Genomic DNA, 22,886 nt, shown 5'->3' on the forward strand with positions numbered 1-22,886 from the left:
ACAGTGCACCCTCTAGTTATATATATGTCCATATTTCTGATTTTTTTAAGCAGACCTCCTCAAAACCTGAATCGAACGTGCTCCACAGAACTCACGTTTCTCAGACAATAAAAGTACTCAAGAAAACAAAACGAGAGAGAGAGAGAGGGAGAGAGGCTTCAGAAGGGTTGTGCAGAGATAGTACAGTGCACCCTCTTGTTGTATATGTACATGTCAATATTTTCGACCTCCTGAAAACTGAAACGAACGTGCTCCACAGAACGCGCGTTTCTCTGACAATTGACGTGCTCCACATAACGAAAAGAGAGAGAGAAAGAGAGAGAGGGAGAGAGAGAGGCTTCAGAAGGGGTGTGCGCAGAAAGTACAGTGCACCCTCTAGCTATATTTACGTCAATATTTCCATTTTTGCATTTTTGAAGCAGACCTCCTCAAAAACTGAAAATAAATGAATAAATAAAAATAACGTGCTCCAAAGAACAAAATGTAAACCAATGCATTCCGAACGGGAGCGTTTCTCTGATGTTTTCGTGCTAAACAGAACTAAATATAAACCAATGCATTTTGAATGGGATCGTTTTTCAGACGAGAGAGAGTATGCACAGTGCAGTCAATATTTCCAATTTTCTAAGCAGACCTCCTCAAAAACTGAAATGAACGTGCTCCACAGAACGCTTGTTTCTCAGACAATTAACGTGCTACGCAAAACGAAACGAGAGAAAGAGAGATAGGGAGAGAGAGAGAAAGAGGCTTCAGAAGGGGGGTGCCCAGATAGTACAGTGCACCCTCTAGTTATATGTCAATATTTCTGATTTTTTAAGCAGACCTCCTCAAAAACTGAAACGAACGTGCTCCACAGACTGCCCGTTTCTGAGACAATTAACGTGCTCCACAAAACTAAACGAGAGAGAGAGAAAGAGAGAGGGAGCGAGAGAGAGAGACAGAGAGAAGCTTCAGAAGGGGTGTGCGCAGAAAGTACAGTGCACCCTCTAGTTATATATATGTCAATATTTCTCCTGGTTGAAGGCCTAATGGCCAAGTTTCTATCACTTGTCAACTAATTTAGATTAATTTCTAGGTACGGCTTGTTGCCAATGCGTTTCAATGGAGCATTTGATGATGTTGTGTGAGCCTTTCCTGTAGGGCTGGAGCCAACAAGTTGATCATCGTTTGTGTCCTTTGAGACCCCCTTTGATATAAAAGAGACCCCAGGTCTATAGCTTACTTGTAAATGTCCTTGACTCAGTCACCTATTGCATCACTTCCTTTAGGGCTTCGGCCTCCTAATTGATCACTGTAGTATAATTGAGTGCCCTCTTTCATATGTATGATACCACCACCATTGTGGACAGTAGGGGTGCCTTTATACCTCTCACACATATTTAATTAATTGTTTCAAATAACCCTGCCTCGTAAAAATCAATGAGCTTGGTGTTTTGCTTTCAAGAATAGGCTATAGGCTGTGTCACTATAAAATCTGTCCATGCGCGTCTCTCAGAGTAACGCAAGAAGCCAGCAGAGAGCGATTTAAGAAAAAACGAGGCAAGTTCATTTAAAAAGTAACTTATTAATTACAAGTCTAAACTGCGGAAAATAGAAACATATTGCAAGGTGCCTTTTGAAGGAAACCTTTGAATATCTGTCTATTTCCTAACCAGCGGACCCTAGTTCACGTGACGCTGAGTCATGTGACGTTGACGCAGGCCAATTGAAAAGAAGGCAAAAAAAACGTAGGCATGTCACATGTTTAAAGCCGTTATTGTATTTAATTAATTAAATATTAAAATATATACTATTTATATATATATATAAATATACAATTATTTAGTTATAATATTATAAGTAGACCGTAGCTTTTATGCCTTTATCGTTATAACAAGATCTGTATCTGACCATTGACCAGCCTTTAGGAATTTCATATTGACGGTACGGCACTATAACCCTATTCTCGTACACCCATCTTGAATTGACTAGACCATTCTTGTTTGCTTCGAGGAAGTCTGGTGGTCTCCGTATATAATAAATAAATAAATATCCTAAAAACTATCCAATATGAAAGATGCTCACAGCGTCTATTAGAGCCGTAGTTGGGTTAATACAGGGGTGAATGGGCTGCAGGAGTACCCGCTCTGAACGTCAAACATCGCCGGGGATGGCATAACATTGTAGTGAATTGAACCCCCTCTCCGTCTGCAGACGACGCCGAAACCTTTCCCGTCAGCGACCGATGCTAAAGTGCCCTTGCCAACAGTCGGTATTTGAGTTTGAGTATAGTTCTTGGAGTGAGAATGTGTTAATTATTTCAAATAACCCTGCCTCGTCATTAATTGTGTCCGTGCACATCTCTCAGAGTGACGTTATAGCCTACTAGCCACCAGACATTGATAAAAAAAAGAAAAGAGTCACGTTGATTACAAGAGAAACATATTAATTACAAGTCCAACTGTGACATAGAACGATATGGGGGGCGAGATAGAGAGTGCACTGCGCCGCCCTTCCGAAGTCGAAAACAATATCCCGATTGAAATGCATTGGCTTAATATTGAATTAATTAAAGATTAAAATATATATATATAAATAAATATATATGCATATATATATTTATATAATTCATTTATTTTTTTAAATATAAAATTATTTAGTTATAATATCATAAGTAGACCTGTAGCTTTTATTCAATTATCGTAATAACAAGATCTGTATGCTAGAGCTTGCACTGCGGAGCCCGCCCCCCCTTCTGAAGTCGAAAATAATGTCCCGATTGAAATGCATTGGTTTAATATTGAATTAATTAAATATTAAAATATATATTATATATATAAATATACAACTATTTAGTTGTAATATGTAGCTTTTATTCAATTATCATTGAATGATGAAGATCCGTAGCCTATCTGACCGTTACACATATAAAAATACACATCCACCAATGCGTAAGTGTGGTTCAGGTATACCAGACAATATTAAAATATTCATAATATAAAAACGATGTAAAAAATAAGGTTACGGGCCGAATTTGATTAAAATCCAGCCTCTGCTGGCCCACAAATAGATCGTCTCATTTCCTCGTTACACGCTTTAATTTAAATATATTTAAATTATTATGACCATGGACCCTTTATTTTCTTGCCGTTATCATTACATCCTTTCTCATTATATAGATATAAATTCTCGAAACACAGTGGAAAAGAGAGAGAGCGAGCAATAGAGAGGGACACTGATGCACTGCGGAGCCAAGTAACTGAGGGCCTCTCCGTATATTATGAATATATATATACAGTGGCGTTTCTACATTAGGGGCAGGTGGGGCAGTGCCCCACCAGACCCACGAGATGGCGCTGTTGAGCAGAAAGCTCAATCCATTCCTACTTTGTGGCAAACTATATGCAAAGTAGCGTACATATTTGTGTGAATAAACTTGACTCACAAGCATTATTGCCTTGTTTTGGAGTAATTTGATTTGTGTGTTCTACTGCCTGTGTGCTTACTTGAATGAACGTTATGTCTATATTTCCGTTTCCTGTTTCCGCTGCCCCACCGTTACCATAGAAACACCAATGAGCGCGAACCACACCGGCCAAAGTTAACATTGAGGCTAGGGGCAGTTTCAAACTTGCCCCTAGACGTTAACTGCGTAATCTACGTATTCTACGTAATGTAGACTGGGATAATGCGAAACCCGCGAGAACTCTACCCCGAGACTAAGCAAAAAAAACATACAGTGAGAGTGAGATCAGGAGTTACAGGAGACTTACAGAAGAGTTCGCTATCGGTAGATTTTACACAATTTTGAAAGAGTTTTTTAATGAATGAATAACAATGAAAAACGTAGATTTTTTGCTGGGGGTGCAATTCAGCACATTGCCGCAGGAAGAAAAATTAGAAATAAAACGTTTGGGACCACACAGACCAGACGACTTCATTCTGAACCAGCCTGGTGAGAAAACGAACCGAAATTTCAAGATGGAGTGGTTTGAAAGAAAGACATGGCTAACTGCGAGCATGTTACATATTTTAAACACATAAGCTGTAATTACTATACATAGCCACAGGGGGTAGAACACATAAGCTGTAATTACTATACATAGCCACAAGGGGCAGGACACATAAGCTGCAATAACTATTTCAGCCATAGAGGGCAGCACCTTTAGAAAGGTGAGAATAGCGAAACCGGTGCGTTTGTTAGGCCACGCATACTCAGTATAAAAGCAAGAATTGAAGCCCGAGGAATTTGAGAAACATCCGGCAAGCCATAGAGAGATAGGTAGAGAGGATTGCTGTTTGTCGCTCCGCACATGCGTAATACAATTCCCCTCCTTCTGCTTCGTAGTTACCATACCGAAATACTTAAGTAAATAAAGTGAGTTCAAAGCGATCCTGATTAGACTACTTTCCTTGAAGAAGAACGCAACAAGCACAACAAAAAGAGCACTGTTTTGCTTTCCATGGCTTCTTTTTGGAAATACCACTAACGCAGACTCAGTTTGGACCACTGATGGCTTTAAAGACCTGAAGCATCTGGCGGAAAGAACGGTAAAGCATGAAAGTAGCAAAGCTCATATCAATTGCGCCATGAAATTGGGACTATTGGGACGGGTCAACATCATGGCACAGCTGGACAGTGCTTATCAGCGGAGCATTTTAGAGCACAACAAGCAGGCGGAGGAAAACCGATATGTACTGGGGAGACTGATATCGTGCCTTAAGCTGTGTGGGAAGTGTGAACTGGGTCTGCGTGGTCACGATGAGTCAGCCGACTCTGTAAACCCAGGCATTTTTAGGTGCATTTTTGAAACGATGTGCGAGGGCGACACCAGGCTGAGACGTCACTACGATTCGGAGCCTACGTTCAAGGGGACATCAAGCACCATTCAGAACGAACTGCTGGATTGCATGTTTGAGGTCTACAGGTGTGAGGTGGCCAAGCAATTGCGGGACACCCAGTTTGTAGCTGTCCAGGCGGATGAGACCAATAATGCCTCATGCAAATCGCAAATGGTCATAGTCCTGAGATACATGGTGGACAGCAACGTCACAGAGCGGTGTCTTGAGTTCATTGAAGTGAAGGACAAAACTGCCATTGGCCTTTCTACTGCTTTGAAACATGTCCTCGACCCACTGGGACTGACTGACAAGCTCATAGCCCAAACCTATGACGGGGCAGCGGTTATGCGTGGCAGTGTAGGCGGCGTGCAAGTACTTATTAAGGAAGGCTACAAAAACGCAATATTTGTACATTGCTACGCACACCAGCTGAACCTAACTCTGCAGCAAGTATGTGCATCCAGGATCAGTGAGCTGAAGGTGTTCTTTGCTGATCAGTCTGGATTTGCCACGTTCTTCTCCACCTCACCGAAAAGAATGGCTGCTCTGGCAGAGACATCGGACAGGCGGATCCCGCGGCCACCCGGCACCCGATGGAATTTTAAAAGCAGGACCGTGAATGTGGTATGGGAAACTCGCGAAGATATACTGGAGTGTCTGGATAACATTCGCACTAAACCGGGATGGGACAAGGTGTCCATCAGCGAGGCATTCGGCCTCTCCATTCACCTGCGGGACCGTACGTTTCTCCAGCTGCTGGAGTTCCTTGCCAGAGTTATGCCAGAAGTGGATGTTTTGTATGGCATACTACAGAAAAGAGAGATTGACGCATCTGGGGTGAATCGTGCAGTGGAGAATTTCAAAGTGCACGTGAAAGAAATCAGAGAGAAAGCAGATGAGATTGGTAACCACGCCAGTGAGGAGCCGGGCACATCAAAGCGCAGGAAAACAAATACGCCTGCCGTGATGAAGGAGGCCTGTGATACGATGATTGCGCAAGTGGAGGACCGGTTCTCACAGAGTGACCATCTTATTGCCGCACAACTGGTGGACTGCACACTGTTCCCAAAGTTTGTTAAGTCATTCCCGGAGGCTCAACTCGCCTGTGCTATCAAGCTCTGGCCCACAGCTCTGATGAACGAGGGGAAGCTGCAAACTGAGCTGACTCTTTTTTACGAACACACTGAGCTGCACACAGGGAAATCTGCACTGTTGCTGTTCAAGGCCATTCACGATGACAACAACCTGCAAGAGGCCTTGTCTGAAACCTGCACTCTACTCAGCATCATCATCACAACCCCCATGACGTCTGCGGAGTCTGAGAGGAACTTTTCAACGCTGAAAAGGATAAAGACTTTCACTAGGAACACGATGGGACAGAAGAGACTGAACGCCCTCTCCATGCTTTCTATTGAAAACACCTTCATTAATGGACTGCTGGATTTTAACGACAAAGTAATCGAGAGGTTTGCTCAAGCAAAGAACCGTCGAGCCAACTTCCTTTTTATGTGATCGGCATTGGTGAGTCAAAACCTTTTTTTTTTTTTTTTTGAGCTGAAGGAGATCGTCTTTTTTGTTTAATAAATTATGGAAGTTATTGAAGCTAGTACTTTAATGCTATATTATAGTGCGTACCATGTTGGCGCTCTGAGATTCTTTGGAACGAATAGTGCGTTTAAAATATAATGCAATATTATTATTATTATTATTATTATAGGCAACATCTTTGTGTCGTACTGAGCGCTAAAGCATGTGAAATGTATTTGAAATAGGATGGATATACCTGACTGGTCTATATACGTAGGCCTACTGTTATAATAATCAGCTACCTCTATTTTTGTGACGTAATATGACGTCATATAAATTTGCCCCACCAGAAATTTCAGGATAAAATCGCCACTGTATATATATATATATATATATATATATATATATACAGTGGCGGACTCAGAGTGTTTGAAGGGCAGGGGAGAAAAAATAAAAGGGCCACATTCTTGCTCTAGAGGGCACATCGTCATAATTTATTGTATGAAGGGGCACCAGAGGGCACCCATTCATTTTTCACATGTAAAGGGCAGCCAACGAGGCACTTTCTCTCGTATTCACCACTCTTGAGGGCACTTTTTCAACCATGGAGGCACCAGGGGGGGCGGTCGCCCCCCTGCCCCCCCCCTGAGTCCGCCACTGTATATATATATATATATATATATATATATATACCTGTGTATATTCTGAGAAACGCTCCAATCCAAAATGCATGGGTTTACATTTCGGTCTGTGCAGTACGAATAACGTCGGAACACGATTCAATAGATTACTTTCTGTGAGCTTGAGAACTAAATGTTTTTGAGGTGGTCTGCTGTAAAAAACTTATCCCTAGTACACTACATTTACCCTTTGATGCATTTATTGTTTTGACACAAACATAAATAGAGGGTACATTGTGCTATCTGCGCACACCCCTTCTGAAGTCTCTCTCTCTCTCTCTCTCTCTCTCTCTCTCCCTCCTTCTCTGTCTTTCTCTCTCGCTCTCGTTTCGTTCTGTTGAGCATGATAATTGTCTGAGAAACACGCGTTATGTGGAGTACATTTGTTTCAGTTTTTGAGGAGGTCTGCTTAAAAAATCGGAAATTCAATTCAATTCAAATTCAGTTCAATTCAAAGTGTTTATTGTCATATGCAGAATAACAAACATGTTCTCAGTCATACAATGAAATTCTTCCTTTGTTTTCCACAGACTGAATGCCAAGAAAGAAATATAAAAAATATGCAATATACAATGTACAAATAAAATAGAAAAACAATATAGAATATACAATTTACAAGATAAATAGAAGAGCAGAAACTAGATGAAATAATAAATTTAAGTTAAAATAAAATAAAATAAAACGAATGGTGCAAATCCAAGAAAGTGGGCCATAGTGCATGAGCAAAATATAAACAGTGGCGGCAGTCTGAGGTAGAAAAGTAACAATAACAACAGACTCATATCTGTTGTTAAAGAGTCTGAGGGCAGTGGGGAAGAAAGAGTTTACCTTTAATCTGGTTGTTTTGGACTTCATACTTCTGTACAAATATTGACATATATATAACTAGAGGGTGTACTGTCTGCGCACACTCTATCTCTCTCTCTCTCTCGTCTGAAAAACGATCCCATTCAAAATGCATTGGTTTACATTTAGTTCTGTTTAGCACGAAAACATTGGAGAAACGCTCCCGTTGAGAATGCATTGGTTTACATATGTTCTGTGGAACATGGTTATTTTTATTTATTCATTTATTTTCAGTTTTTGAGGAGGTCTGCTTCAAAAATGCAAAAATGGAAATATTGACATACATATGACTAGAGGTCGCACTGTACTATCTGTGCACACCCCTTCTGAAGCCTCTCTCTCTCTCTCTCTCTCTCTCTCTCTCTCTCTCTCTCTCTCTCTCTCTCTCTCTCTCTCTCTCGTTTTGTTTTGTGGAGCACGTCAATTGTCTGAGAAACGTGTTCTGTGGAGCACGTTTGTTTCAGTTTTTGAGGAGGTCTGCTTAAAAATCGGAAATATTGACATATATACTGTGTAACTAGAGAGTGCACTGTACTGTCTGCACACTCTCTCTCTTGTCTGAAAAGTGCTCCCATTCAAAATGCATTGGTTTACATTTCGTTCTGTGTAGCACGAAAAAAGTCACACAGTCGTGCTCTGGGACACGATTCAATAGATTAAGGTTTGTGCGCATGAGTATGAAATCGCATGATACCGGGACTGTATTGTGCGTTAAGTGTCTAGTTTGCGTGTGTTTAAACAGATGGACGCACACACGCGCGCCCGCATTCATTAATTATTTTACATATACACACACGCGCACCCGCATTCATTCATTATTTTTAACACTCACTCGCGGTCTAACAATGTCTTCTCATGATCAAATACTCATCAATCCTAAAAGTTATGGGCTTGTACACGATGTCTGTGTCAAGAAAATATGTGTTTTCTCTACGGTGTTTGCAGATGCATTTATGTAAAAGTACAACTTATTTCCGCTGTATCAGCTGTTCTTTCCCAAATAATTCATCAAGAATGTGTGGCTAGGTAGATGAGAGAAGCAAAGTGTATGCGCGAGGTTCACAAGCAACATTATGCATGCACCCTTAAAATAGCATCTGAACAACGCACCACTGACTTTAAACCAGGTATTTCCTGGTTTGTGGCGGAATTGTTTTCTGAAACTGCAAAATAGCACCAGGGAACGTTTTCGCCAGAACACGCCTCCTCCTTTCGCCAAACCACCCCTTGGGGCGCAAGATCATTCCATAACTGACGCTCTGCGCCAGTTGCAAATTAGCAACGACACATGCGTCAGTGTAGAAAGTCAATTGCGCTGGATGCAAGATAGGGCCCAAGATGTTACCCATGCTTATAACCCACAGCAACTTTGTAATACTTTTTTAGTGCTGTCTTTGTGTATACGTGATATGAGCAATGTTGTACATAAAATGCTTCACACACCGTGGCGTTCTGCTAGAAGTTTCAGAGAAAAATAACCCTCTCATGGATCAATATCACCCACTGCCCAGGCAGCTACTTTAGGTGCTCCATGGGCTATCTCGGTTTAATGTTATATGTATTCCTTATAGTAAAACAAGTACTGTTTTGTTACAAGAACGGTGCGTGTTGAAGTTCTAACGAAATCCTGCCCATCTGAAGACTTTCTCCCCCACTCTTTTAAATTGTTAACAATGTGTAAAACATGTCAAAAAGAATAAAGAATATTTTTTATTTAAAAATATTTCCCAAGAAATCTGAATTAGTATGTTCAACTTCAGAGCTTACACTTATTCATTTAGAAATATTCCATCTTGACATAGTTAATGTGGAATTGTTCTGAGTCAAACCACCCCAAATTACCTGTACCAAATGCCACCTAGCATCAAGTCCACACACCCTTATACAAGCCTAGCCTCTTGGATCAGCACTTTTCCAGTTCCATGGGAGAAGATGCCGGTTATACTCTCACAGGCCTTAGATTAGGAACAGAGACCAAGCCCCAACAGAGCTGCTTCAATGGAGATAGCCAGGCTAGTCCATCTCAGTATCCTGCTGCCTTTGCTGGTAAGAATGCAGATGGTAAGCAGTGAGGCTGCGGTTATCCCCCACTCAAACAGCTCAAAGAGTCAAACAACGTCAGCAGAGGCAATGTCCGGAGCAAAATCTGAGAAAACAGTGGTGCTGATGCTGCCATCAAGAGGGGGAGATCTGAACTGGATAGTTATCCTAGTATGAGTTTCAACCGGTGTTACGTCCCCCTGGTAACTCTTACCATGGCGGTCAGGGAAGGCGTCCTTCCCCTGTGTGGTGGGGAGGCGCTGTTTTCCCACTTGGGCCATTTGGCTCTTCCCTTTTTGCAGCAGGTGCACCTGATTGACCTGATTGGCCTGATTGGCCTATAAATGGAGGAAGACATCCAGCCTTTCGGTCTCTCGCCGCCTGGGTCACAGCAGCTGCTGCTGCCAAGCCCTTTTCTTCTTTATTTTGTTTTTTGTTGCACATTCTCACTACACCGGTCCATAACACACTACACATAGTTAAGATGCTATCTACACTGATACTTAATTTCCTTGTTAGGGCCTATATTTTGAATAAATATACAGAAACTTGTTCATTGCGTGTCTCCCAATTTGTTATGTCATGCTTGAGCCATGCGGTCATAACAACCGGCAACTCAAATCTCAACCAGATGGAAAAAAAAGAATCATTGGAAAGAAAAAAAAACTGTGGTCAACTGTCTTCAGGTCAGCCGGACCTCAAGCTATGGAGATGACAGATCTAGATGAATTTATGATAGTGACTTGTAATTACTAGAGGCCCACCCTTAAGGGAGATTGGAGAGCAGTGGCCAGACATTTTTACTAAAAGGCCTCTGCACTCCCTTCCACAAGCTTGCATGTATTGATGTAGAACCAAGCCTCAGTAAAGCTCTCCCCCCAAAAAGAAGGACCATTTGGATATTTTTCAAAGCCAGACAACAAGGAGATTGAGCATCTGCTCCTTCAGTGTGATAGCACAGAGTTGAATGACCTCCTTTATTGATGAAGTACTTACAAGAGGAGAGGACTCAATCTTCATCTTGGCTGGTCTAATATTCTTTAACATTTTACACATTCACTCTCAACTTTAAACACAACTTTAATGAAATTTGTTTATTTAAAAAAAGGTTAATGTTCAGTTCACCCAAATCACATAAACATTTTTTACCCATATTGGGATTTAGCCATTCAGGTACTGTACTTGTGAAATTTAAGAATTTGCAAAAATGCTTTGAGCCCCACAAACTAACTTCCATTCACTTCCACTGTTTTGGGTTGGTAGCAGGGTCTCGGGGACATCTAGTCTAGTTTCAGGGCTGAAGATCTCAAAACCTTGCTTTATCACGCAAAACTATGAGTCCCTTGAGGGGTATGTGAGAAAAAATATATTTTTGTAATCTCGGTCAACTAGCCCTTTAAATGTGAATTACTATCAATTAAAAATGTTATCTTCTGCCAATATGTCAGTTGCAATGGGGAGGACCATCCACACCAAGGCTAATAATGTTTAGAAAGATAATTATTTTCTTTCATATTGTACATTTTTTTCTAAAAGTGTACGTATCATTGTTCTGGTATTCTGTACTTTTACTAGCTACTAGTTAGCCTGAAAATGGTTTGTCTGTTTTAGGAAATAGGTTGATGTCTGCAACACAGTGAATGCCAGCATGAAGAAGTCACTCTACAAGCCTGAGCAGCTGCATGAAGTCACTTTATGTCTTGCCTAGAGTATCAGGAGTCAGCATCCACCACAGATAATTCATAGATACTTTACACCAAAAAACATTTATGAATGAAAACGAATTAATATATATAATATATACCATATTGTAGCTGGTTACTGTACTAAAAAGTGCATTTTTTTCTGTAAAAAGATTCTTTGTGAGGATCAATCCAGATCTGAGTTCCAAATGCACAGCCAAACTAGATAAGAGCAACGAAGGAAGTGCTGTGAAGACAAAGTGGAAGACCTCCCGGATCACAACCTACCTCCAGCAGCTCACTGAGTTTGATTGGAGGATCTCAAACTAGGTAAAAATCTCCTTAATTTTTTATACTTTTGTTTCCTTTGCCTTCTATCTTGCCAGCTCAGCCTCTACTGGCCTTTTAATACGACGTTAAATGGACCACCAGGTATGATTGTGATAAGCCATTTCAAGCCTTGAGATCAGGCATAGGAGGGTAATAGATAGATAATAGAGGGAGATGTAGAAACAGCTTGTAATGGCTTATCGTACTCACTGGTGGTAAATAGGGGCCCTTCGGTGAGTATTTATATATGGCTTGGGCTTCCTTTTCTGTGCCTCATGTTACTGCCTCTCTTTATAAATGACAGAAAAACATATGTATATTGTAGTTTAAGTGTAGTTTGTTTGTATAAGATAGTTTCGAGTTTGTCAGTACCAACTTTGTCCACCAGAAAACAACATGTTAGAACATGTGGTTTGCTATGCTGATAACTGTAATAACGTTGGCTACAACTATTGACTTCTAAAACTGCTGCAGTTTGATCGATTTCATGGTACTGTTCAATCCGTATATTTTCTTGTGGTGATGTGAGCCCTTGCAAACGGTACTGTGGTAACAATAACTAGTATCACCCACCTTATTAATGTTACAATGACCATTGGTTCTACTACAACTACAGCACTACCACTACCATGAGTGCTAGGGCCCACGTGTTCCCCTTTGTTCTCCAGCTGACTGACTGTGATGAACAGCGGTGATGTTCCCGGGAGAGATGGAAGGTTCCATACATCGACACAACTAGTGCCAACTTAAGTCACATTCTTTGTTCTAGGATATTGTAGACTTACATTTGTTAGTCTAAACAGAGATAGTTCATTGTGTTATGTAATTATAAGTGATGTTTTGCCTCAACATTTTATAATCTTCGATGAATGTTTGCCATCACGTCCCCAGGTGGTCAGTAATGGGGGCTCAGCGTGAATCAGCCCCCAATGGAGCGCAGTAGAACCAGAGCGGCGTGCAGTAGAACTAGAGCGGCGTGCAGTAGAACTAGAGCGGCGTGCAGTAGAACTAGAGCGGGGGTGCACCATAAAACTAGAGTGGCGGTGCGCAGTAGAACCAGAGCGGCGCTCAGCTGAGCCAGAGCGGTGCACAGTAGAGGAGCCTTGAGCGTTTGACGGTGGTTCCTACTGTTTGAATGACCCTGTGTTTATGAACTTGATCTATAAAACACTTTGATACTCCAGTACAATTTTTAACCGTTAACCTTCGTTCAAACATTTAACAAATCAATACACTTGTATCTCCAATAATATATAAACTGAATATCGATATAATTTATACTTTTTTTAGAATCACAATTAAACTTAATTTAACTCAATTTAATTACATACCGTCTTCGTATATCATCAGTTGGTCTCAAAGACTTACGTTGAGGCTAGACCATGAATACGTTCTAGCAGTGTTGCCAGATTGGACGGTTTGTCTGTGGGGACCCCCGTTTATATGGCTAGAGGCTAGATGCTTGATACATATGCGGTTTACCCCCGGTAGAAGCTAAATGCTAACAACAATGCTTGCACTATATTTTTCACTCGATGCTCAGTGTTGACAGATTCGGCCATTGGGCTACTATATCCATGGTAGGCTGGAAAAATGTGCTTACAATCTGGTCTGGTTTGGAAAAAAACTGGCAGGATTATTATCATTATTTTACAAACATGAATCAATACCAATAGACGTGAGGTTGACCTTTCAATTTGACCCAATAACGTACAAACATACTAAATAACGTATTGATGGGTGGGAGTGTAGGGGGTTTAGGGGTGGAGGAGGTCATAGAGGTGTCGGGGGGCCAGAGCATGAAGGGACTTGTATGTGAGTAATATAATTTTGAATTTAATGCAGAACTTGACTGGTAACCAGTGGAGCTGCATCAGGGTTGGGGTGATGTGCTGCCAGGGCTTAATGCCAGTTAAGATGCCAGTCGTGCAATGTTCTTCAGGTGGTAGAATGCAGATCTGGTTGCGTTCTTAATGTGGGACTGGAATGATAGGGGGGGTCCAGGATGACAGACAGGTTGCGGACTACGGGTGATGGGGTGATGGAGCAGCCATCCACTTCCAGGAGTAGATTTTGAGGGTTGTTTTATTTTACTTCATGTACCAAACATGCAATTTCTGTGGCTGTGTCCCTGCACACTGAGCTAATAATTAGGTTGTTTTTTTGGTAGATTGAGCGGTTTTTAGTCTATAGTTGGGCTTGGAATTGCCAAACTGTCAACACATGCTATCTACACGAACGATATGCCATATGAAAGCCTGGACTCAAAGGAGTGCAACGGTATGAGCCTCATCATTTTATAAGCTAATTTCGATTAACTGGATGTGAAGGAATAAGGTCAATGACATACCTTTCCAAGTTACTACCACCACACACACACACACACACACACACACACACACACACACACACACACACACACACACACACACACACACACACACACACACACACACACACACACAAACAATCAGAACAGCTCAGCTATTCTCAAATTTATTCAAACTTGATCACATTAGCTATTTGTTTAAATCTTTCCTTCATTTGTTTCCCACCATTGTTATAATATATATATACAGGGTGCGATTTGCCGGTGGGGATGGTGGGGATTATCCCCCCTCTGGTTTACACGTCCTACCCTCTGCTGAATTATTTTTATCCTCGGTGGGGATAAAAATTATCCCCCCCACCCAAAGTATTTTCACCATTACATCGTAATAATTAACAACCAAAATACACAGGGTCCGTCTTCATTTTGAAACATTTTAAAATGTTTCTCAAAATTATCCCCCCCTCTGGTTTTTTCACAAATCGCACCCTGTATATATATATATATATAAAATGGTGTGCATGTTCACATTGTTTACTCCATTTAGACTATTAAAATCCCTTCACTTGATTTAAGCGTCTTTTTTTTCTTTACGCCCTAAGCTATGTGGTTTTACTAAAACTTATTTTCAACCTCACTTTGCACTACAGCACACACCGCATTCACTACTACAATTAGCTTTCCTCTTAAATTGAATGCAAATGATGAAATTAACATTCCTGTCGTCATATTGTGGAAACTTACATTTAGAAAAACAAGGAGATAGCTCACCTTAGACAGTATTATATTGATTGAAGATGAATACTCAGTACACTCCTATCTGCTACTGTGGCCTTTATGAGCCAGAGATTTTAAAGTGAAATCACTTAGTTCCTGTATAGCAGGGCTATTCAATTGGACCTGGCCCGCGAAGGAATATTTACTGGCCCTTTTATTGGAAACCTATAGGATTTATTTTTTTTCTGATTGCTGGCCTTATAGTGGCCGATATGAGCTGCCCTCTCTCATCTCTGCGCAGCAGAGGGTAGACTTTCTCCGCAAGGCGCACGGCCATAACAATCCTCACCGCGCGCTCCCACTAAGCTCTTCTTCATGTTGTTTTGCATTGCTCCTCTCAACCAGGTATTTCCTGGTTTGGGGCGGAATTGTTTTCTGAACAATTCCTCCGCTCCCCTCTTCGAAGTTTGCGCCTAATGTTGTTTTGATGATCGTTTTGCCTGGTTGAATCAACACAATGTCGCTTTCTACTCTGAAAAAACGAAAAGTTGACTCAGAAAACCGACAATTCAATAGCGAATGGACACAGAAGTATTTGTTTGTATTTACCACTGGGAAGCCTGTGTGTTTACTCTGCAGCGAGTTTATATCGGTGAGTAAAGAATATAACGTGAGAAGGCATTTTAAGACAAATCATGCTAACTTCGACACCACTTTCCCACTGGGCTCTGATGCTCGCCGCCAGAAGACTTTGGGGCTAACTTCATGCTATGAACAGAGACGCCAAACCCTGTTTCGGGCTTGTTCAGAACAAAAGAGAGCTATATCAGCATCAATACGAGTCGCCTGGATATTAGGCAAAAAGAAAAGGCTGTTTACAGATGCTGAGACCGTCAAAGAGTGTATGCTTGTGTTACGGGTCCCGTGAACCGGGCCGCGTAGCAGGGTGTAAATGGTGCTCTTTCAGTGTTGTACCGTCCTGAAATACATATAACAAACAGAGACACGGGCACATCACTTCCTTCCTCTCCGACAGCACGTGGAAAGAGTAGATTTATTGTACAGTTCACACTTGAACACAATTTGAGATCTACTCAATCTTCATTAATCCACTATACATATTCTCATATATGCACTCTTCACATAACACAATATTATTTAGTATTTTCTTAGGTTTAAACCTTGCCACAAAACAGTTTACTGTGTTTCCTCTTCCCTGCAAACCCGGAGCAAACAGACACACAAATCACAACTCTCAACAATGATAAAAACATGAACTTTAACCAAATGTACAGGAAGCCACACATTCGCGCTGACGCAACAAACACACACGCATTCGTACCGACGCGACAAACACACACTCGCATTCAGACACGGACGAGGACATGAGCACGCGCCGCTACCGCGCCGCTGCCGGGCCACTGCCGTTAGCAGTCAACGTCGGCACACACACAGGTCCCGACACGCACACACAAACTCTCTCAACACCAACACACACTCGAGGACACCACCACACCAACACATCAACACACGAAACTCAAAAGCACCGATACCAACCTGAAATACATATAACAAACAGAGACACGGGCACATCACTTCCTTCCTCTCCGACAGCACGTGGAAAGAGGACGACCGCAACGCAACCCACTCCGTCGCAAACTTTCGGTCGGCAACCGGCGCCCGCCTCATACTGCCCCCTGCTGCTCGTAACGCTAAATTACTACTGTGCTCGCAACACCATGAACCGGTTTTCCAACCTCAATTCATTCAAATATATTTGAAATCAATGTGATCTCTCATGGGCATCACACTTGCATCAATCGATGAGGTGGTTACAGATGAGAAAACCCGAAACAGCGTGATTGATTCAATCAAGAAAATTCCCATCTCTGACACAACATCAAGGACAGTAGAAACCCTTTCTTCGGACGTTTTTGAGACTCTTTTGGACAAACTCAAAAAAGCGGAGGTGATGTCGCTAGCTGGTTAAGGACGGTGCGCTGGCGATGTCGGGCAGGACACGGGGACTGTCCGCTAGGTTGGCAGATGTGGCGCCACAGCTGAGATCGCTGGATTGTCCTGTCCACCAAAGCCTCCTGTGTGCAAAACTAAGTGGTGAGTTAAAAGAGACCATGGACTCTGTCATGGCAATTATTACCTTAATTTGTTCTACGTCCAGCTTACAGCACCGCCTTTTCCGCCAGCTGTTGTCAGCCATGTCAGCTCAATACACTGATTTGCCCATCCACAATGACATTAGATGGCTTAGCAAAGGGAATGCATTGAAACGATTTTGTGAACTTAAGGAAGAGATCCTGGCGTTTCTCCGTAATTCAAAGCAGAAAAAAGCTGACACTTTTCTGTGTCTAATGGAAAATACAGAGTTTCACGCAGTCGTTTGCTTTTTGAGCAACGTCTTTCACCACCTAAACCTACTCAATACGGAGCTGCAGGGCAGAGATAAAACAGTCGTGCTTTTCAAAAAAGGCTGCCACTTTTTTCTGCTGATCTATGTTCCGGAAAAATTCTCAATTTCCCAGCATTGCGCACTGCAGGTCTACAAACCACTGAGGCAACAACGGGATTTATAAATGCATTGAAAACCAACTTTGCAGCGAGGTTTGAAAATTTCAATATCCCCACTGAAGTGATGAGATTTGTGAACGACCCCTTTTGTGTGGACGTTGTGGGGGAGTTTGCAGTGAAAACAAAGGAGCTGTCTGTGTCATTGAACGAGGCGTGTTTACAACTTGAACTCATTGACATTCAGTCATCAGCTGACCTGCGACAGTCATTACAGCTGGCAGGTTCAGAAAAGTTCTGGACTCACGAAGTCAGCCACCAGAAATTCCGTAATTCAAGGCGTCTTGCACTTTTTGTCCTCACTATTTTTGGATCAATTTAGACATGCAAATCCTCATTCTCACACATGAATGCCATTAAAACTAGTAATCGCGCATCCCTCACTGCCGAGCACCTGTACCACTGTATGCGTATTGCCTTGACGTCATATACTCCCGATTTCACTGCTCTTGCTAAATCAAACAAATGCCATTTCTCTCATTAGATGGCACATTTGACCAAGAGGATCACTGCATGCCAGTTACACTAACAGTCAGCCTATGTTTATTAAATAAGGATTGTTTTTGATAAGACTGTTGCACTTTGAGTAATCTATTACTACGTATTTTGATAAGCTGTTGCATTCTTGAGTAGATCTATTACTATGTATTTTTATAAGCTGTTGCACTCTTGAGTAAATCTATTAGGCCTACTATGTATTTTGATAAGCTGTTAATACTATCTGTATTTTGATAAGCTGTTGCACTCTTAGTATACCTAGGTCTACCTGTATTTTGATAAGCTGTTGCACTCTGAGTAAATCTTTTACTATGTATTTTGATAAGCTGTGGCACTCTTAGTATACCAAGGTCTACCTGTATTTTGATAAGCTGTTGCACTCTTGAGTTAACCTATAACTATGTATTTTGATGAGCTGTTACAGAGTTAACCTATTGTCTTTTCCTGAACTGATAAGACTGTTAAACACTAACAGGCAGCCTATGACGTTAATCAAATAGGGATTGTTTTCTGATAAGCTGTTGAACTGTATTTGATAAAATAAAGAAATTATATGCACTCCTATGTTGTTGTAGTGCTTTACAGTATATATAACTATTGATGGGATGCTCATCAATTTTAGGCATTTTTTTCTGGCCCCTCATTTTGGATAATTTCCACCAACCGGCCCCCATTCAGCTAATTGAATAGCCCTGCTGTATAGCAACCTCCCTCATGACAAACAGACACATACACACACACACACACACACACACACACACACACACACACATTATCTCTCACATCAGCAAAAGTGGTTGTTCGTTCAAAACAGGAAACACAAAGTCAGAATGTAGTCCCCTACATCCCGAGCCACCTCTTACATCCTGTGTTTGACTTTATTTTAAGCCATAAAGTGGTTTTCTGTCTTTGTTTTGAGTTTCATGACACATAGAACCAGAGCGCTGCACAGAAGAGCAGCCTTGTGCGTGTGACCGTGGTTCCTGCATGCATTTCAACGAGCAAGGCTTTGCGTGTGTACTTGCTGGGGCCACTGTTTTATAGATCTAGCCTATTTGATTAATTAGGTGAGTGCTGCATGCAGCGCTCAACTCTTGGTCTTCTTAGGTTTTATTCTTCCTTTCTTTCTTTCCTTATTATTCTCTACAAACTTTGGGACCTATCTCCTTCCACAATTGTTGCCCTAGAGACTGCATTCAAATTTTAAAATGTCCAGATTATCTTGGTATTAGTATCGCGCTTCCTTTCCGATTTTTTAGTCTTTTAAACTTTTCAAGATATTCAATTTTTTTTTTTTTTTTACAATGGAAGACATTTTCTGAGACTTCAACTACTTCAGACTTCGTAACTTGGTCCATTTTTAACGGTTAACCTTTGTTCAAACATTTAAGGACTCCTGTTGACCATCCCAGTAGCGGTGGCATTGAGCATAAAGAGCTTTCAAAGTTTATACTAAACTAAAAACTATTTGTGCATTTCCTTGACCAAGGCCAGACGTGGACGCACCCTTCTGTCAATAGAAAAGGAAGTTACGTCCGAGATGAAAAAAAAAGGATTTATACTTTAGTTTGAGGCCAAGAAGGCAAGAAAAGTGACCCCACTAAGTAAATTCACTAAATGCATGGTGAGTCCCCCTCATGTGTTTAAGTAACAGCAGGGCGCACACTTGTGTTCTACTGCTTTCTCTATGCTTGCTATTCTTGCCTTTATAATGATATAATATTATGCGGTGTACTGACTGAATGACCCTGTGTTTGGAAACTTGATCAATAAAACACTTTGATACTCCAGTACAATTTTTAACTGATAACCTTTGTTCAAACATTTAACAAATCAATACACTTGAATCTCCAATAATATGAAAACTGAATTTCAATACAATTTATACTTTTTTCAGAATCACAGTTTAACAGTTTAAATACATACCGTCTTCATATATTTTCAGTTGGTCTCATTGACTTACGTTGAGGCTAGACTGTGAAGACGTTCTAGCAGTGTGGCCAGAATGGGCGGTTTGTCTGTGGGCACCCAGTTTATATGGCTAGAGGCTAGGTGCTTGCTATATATCTGGTGTACCCCCGGTAGAAGCTAAATGCTAACAACAATGCTTGCACTGTATTTTTCACGCAATGCTCAGTTTTGACATATTGTGCCATTGGGATACTATATTCATGGTAGGCTGGAAAAATGTGCATACAATTTGGGCTGGTTTGGAAAAAAAAGGCAGGATTATTATAATTATTTTTACAAACATCAATCAATACCAATAGACGTGAGGTTGACCCTTCGATTTGACCTAATAACAGACTAACATACTAAATAACGTATTGAGGGTAGGGAGATGGGCACCTGTCCAATAGTAATTAGGGGAGAGGATGGGCCAGCAGACCTGTCACTCAAACCTCTCTGCCATTTGTAAGGAGATTCATGATGTATTAGTCGAGCAGGCTGTTGACTGTACATAGTTCTCCGGTTTATGTTCATTAGCTTTCTTTTCAAGTTTAAGTTCTACATACATGTAAGATCATTTTATGCATGACTATTTTGAGGGTTGTTATATTTTAGTTCATGTACCAAACATACATTTTCTGTGGCTGTGTCCCTGCACACGGAGCTAATAATAAGGTTGCGGTTAGGTGTGTACTTGTGTATTTGCCGTGGCAAAAGTACATGATTAATCGGTTTTCTGGCAATATACGATTTGAGCGTTTTTTTGGTTGATTGGGCGGATTTTAGTCTATAGTTGGGCTGGAAATTGCCAATTGCCGATCTGGCAACACATGCTATCTACACGACATGAGCTAATGAGCTCATTTTGATTAACTTGATGTGAAGGAGTAAGGTCAATCACTTACCTTTTCAAGTTATTACCACCACGCACGCACGCACGCACGCACGTACGCACAATCAGAACAGCGTAGCTATTGTCAAATTTAATTCAAACTTGATCACATTTGTTTAACTCTTCACTTATTTGTTTTCCATCATTCCATTTTTTTTAAATGGTGTGCATGTTTACATTGTTTACTCCATTTAGACTCTAAAATCCCTTCACTTGATTTATACGCCATTCAACATTTCTTTACATCTTAAACTCTGTGGCTTTACTAAAACATATTTTCAACCTCACTTTGCAGTACAGCACAAACCACATTTACTACTACAATTAGCTTTCCTCGCAAATTGAATGCAAATGATGAAATGAACAATCCTGGCATCATATTGTGGAAACTTAAATTTAGAAAAACAAATACAAGAAGATTGCTCACCTTAGACGGTATTATATTGATTGAAGATGAATACTCCTATCTACTACTGTGACCTTTATGAGTCTGACATTTGAAAGTGAAACCACTTAGTTCCTGTATAGTAACCTCCCTCATGAAAAACAAACACATACAGACACACCTTAACTCTCACATCAAGTATGTGCTGTTGTGTTGGACAACACTTCTCAACAGCTTGAGTTGTTATTCTTCCTTCTTTTGCATAATTAAAACAGTACTACCAGTGTTGACTTCTCCCTCAAACAGATAAATATCGATAAGAAAAACTAATTGTGTGTCAGAGTTCACTATAGTTCAATATAAGAGGTGCATGGTTAGTCTAACGTTAGAAGAACTGCCCTAACTTTGATGTTCTGTAATACCAATAAAAAAGCCACAGCTAATATTACCAAGCTAACATTAGCATCGCATAGCGGTCTAGTTCGATTCTCAGTAAGACAGTTAGATTGTCAGTAAGACAATCTAACTACTAAATAATAATAACTTTGTTATTTTAAACCTAGGCACTATGTTGACATATTTTGATATGACCCTGACAATTTTGGGTCAAATGCATGTTATGTCCTATAACTGCTTTCGCCACTGACAGAGACTCAGATTATTATTTTAATTGTCTGAAAATATTACCTACAGGTAATATCAGATATCGTGTAACAATCATAATTATCATTTGTTCTTACTGTGTTAAACAACAGCACTGTTTTGTAGGGGACGGTTCTTCGTCCACCATGACATTCTACTAGGCACTTAAGGTTGCAGTTTTCTATAGATTTCTGAAATAGCTCAGATATCGGTGCAAATTCGTTAGTCTGTCTTCTATCCCTACTTTGCCTTGAGGAAGCTGTGATGAGTGCTATTGAGGTGAATGAGCCTCTTTTGTTCTGCTATTCAACCCTCTCCCCATCCCATCCGATGCTCATCTATCAGTCATTAATCTAGGTGGACACGCCAACTTGTAATGTCAGAAGAAGCAGATTTTTACAACGGCTTGTAACAGCTAATCACACTCACTCCTGGTGGTATAATATGTCACCTTTAAAAACAGAAATCACAAAGTCACTCCTACATCCAGAGCCACCTCTTACATCCTGTGTTTCAGTTCATTCAAAACCATGAAGTGGTTTCCTGTCTTTGTTTTGAGTTTCATGACACACTTCAGAGAGAGCGGCAGAGGAATTGATAAGACAAGCGTGGCAAGTAGAAAACAAAGTGGTTTGCCGCTAACATAACGCAGCAGAAATAACCAAAGCTTGAAATGGAAATCTTGTAAGAGATGCTCTGAAGGTGTTTAAGCCCACAGTGGACAAAGTGAAGGCCATGGTGGAATTATTCTATAAGCGCACTATGTCCAGAGAGAAGCAGAAGGCTACTCCACTCTGAATTGGTATTCCTGACCGGAGGCCCGAAGAAGAATGTGCTACGAGGTGGAACTCAACATTGCATATGCTGAAATAGGTTCTGGAGTCCAAGGGTGAAGTAATCTCTACCCTGGCCTGGATCAATGCACCTGTTGATCTCTGAGCCCAGAGCGAAGTGAGGGAGACTG

At 41.0% G+C, this 22,886-nt stretch overlaps 1 long non-coding RNA gene across 1 annotated transcript in view; it reads right to left on the minus strand.

Annotated features, from left to right (window-relative positions):
* The window catches only part of LOC307071971, a 38,601-nt gene extending 17,220 nt beyond the window's left edge, over nt 1–21,381 (minus strand). Inside the window, exon 1 of the long non-coding RNA XR_013811649.1 lies at nt 21,323–21,381. This is a non-coding gene — a long non-coding RNA (uncharacterized lncRNA). The remainder of the gene's footprint in view (nt 1–21,322) is intronic.
* Nucleotides 21,382–22,886: the final 1,505 nt, after the last annotated feature.

Source organism: Pollachius pollachius (genome assembly GCF_949987615.1).
Source record: "Pollachius pollachius genome assembly, chromosome: 2".
Classification (NCBI taxonomy): domain Eukaryota; kingdom Metazoa; phylum Chordata; class Actinopteri; order Gadiformes; family Gadidae; genus Pollachius; species Pollachius pollachius.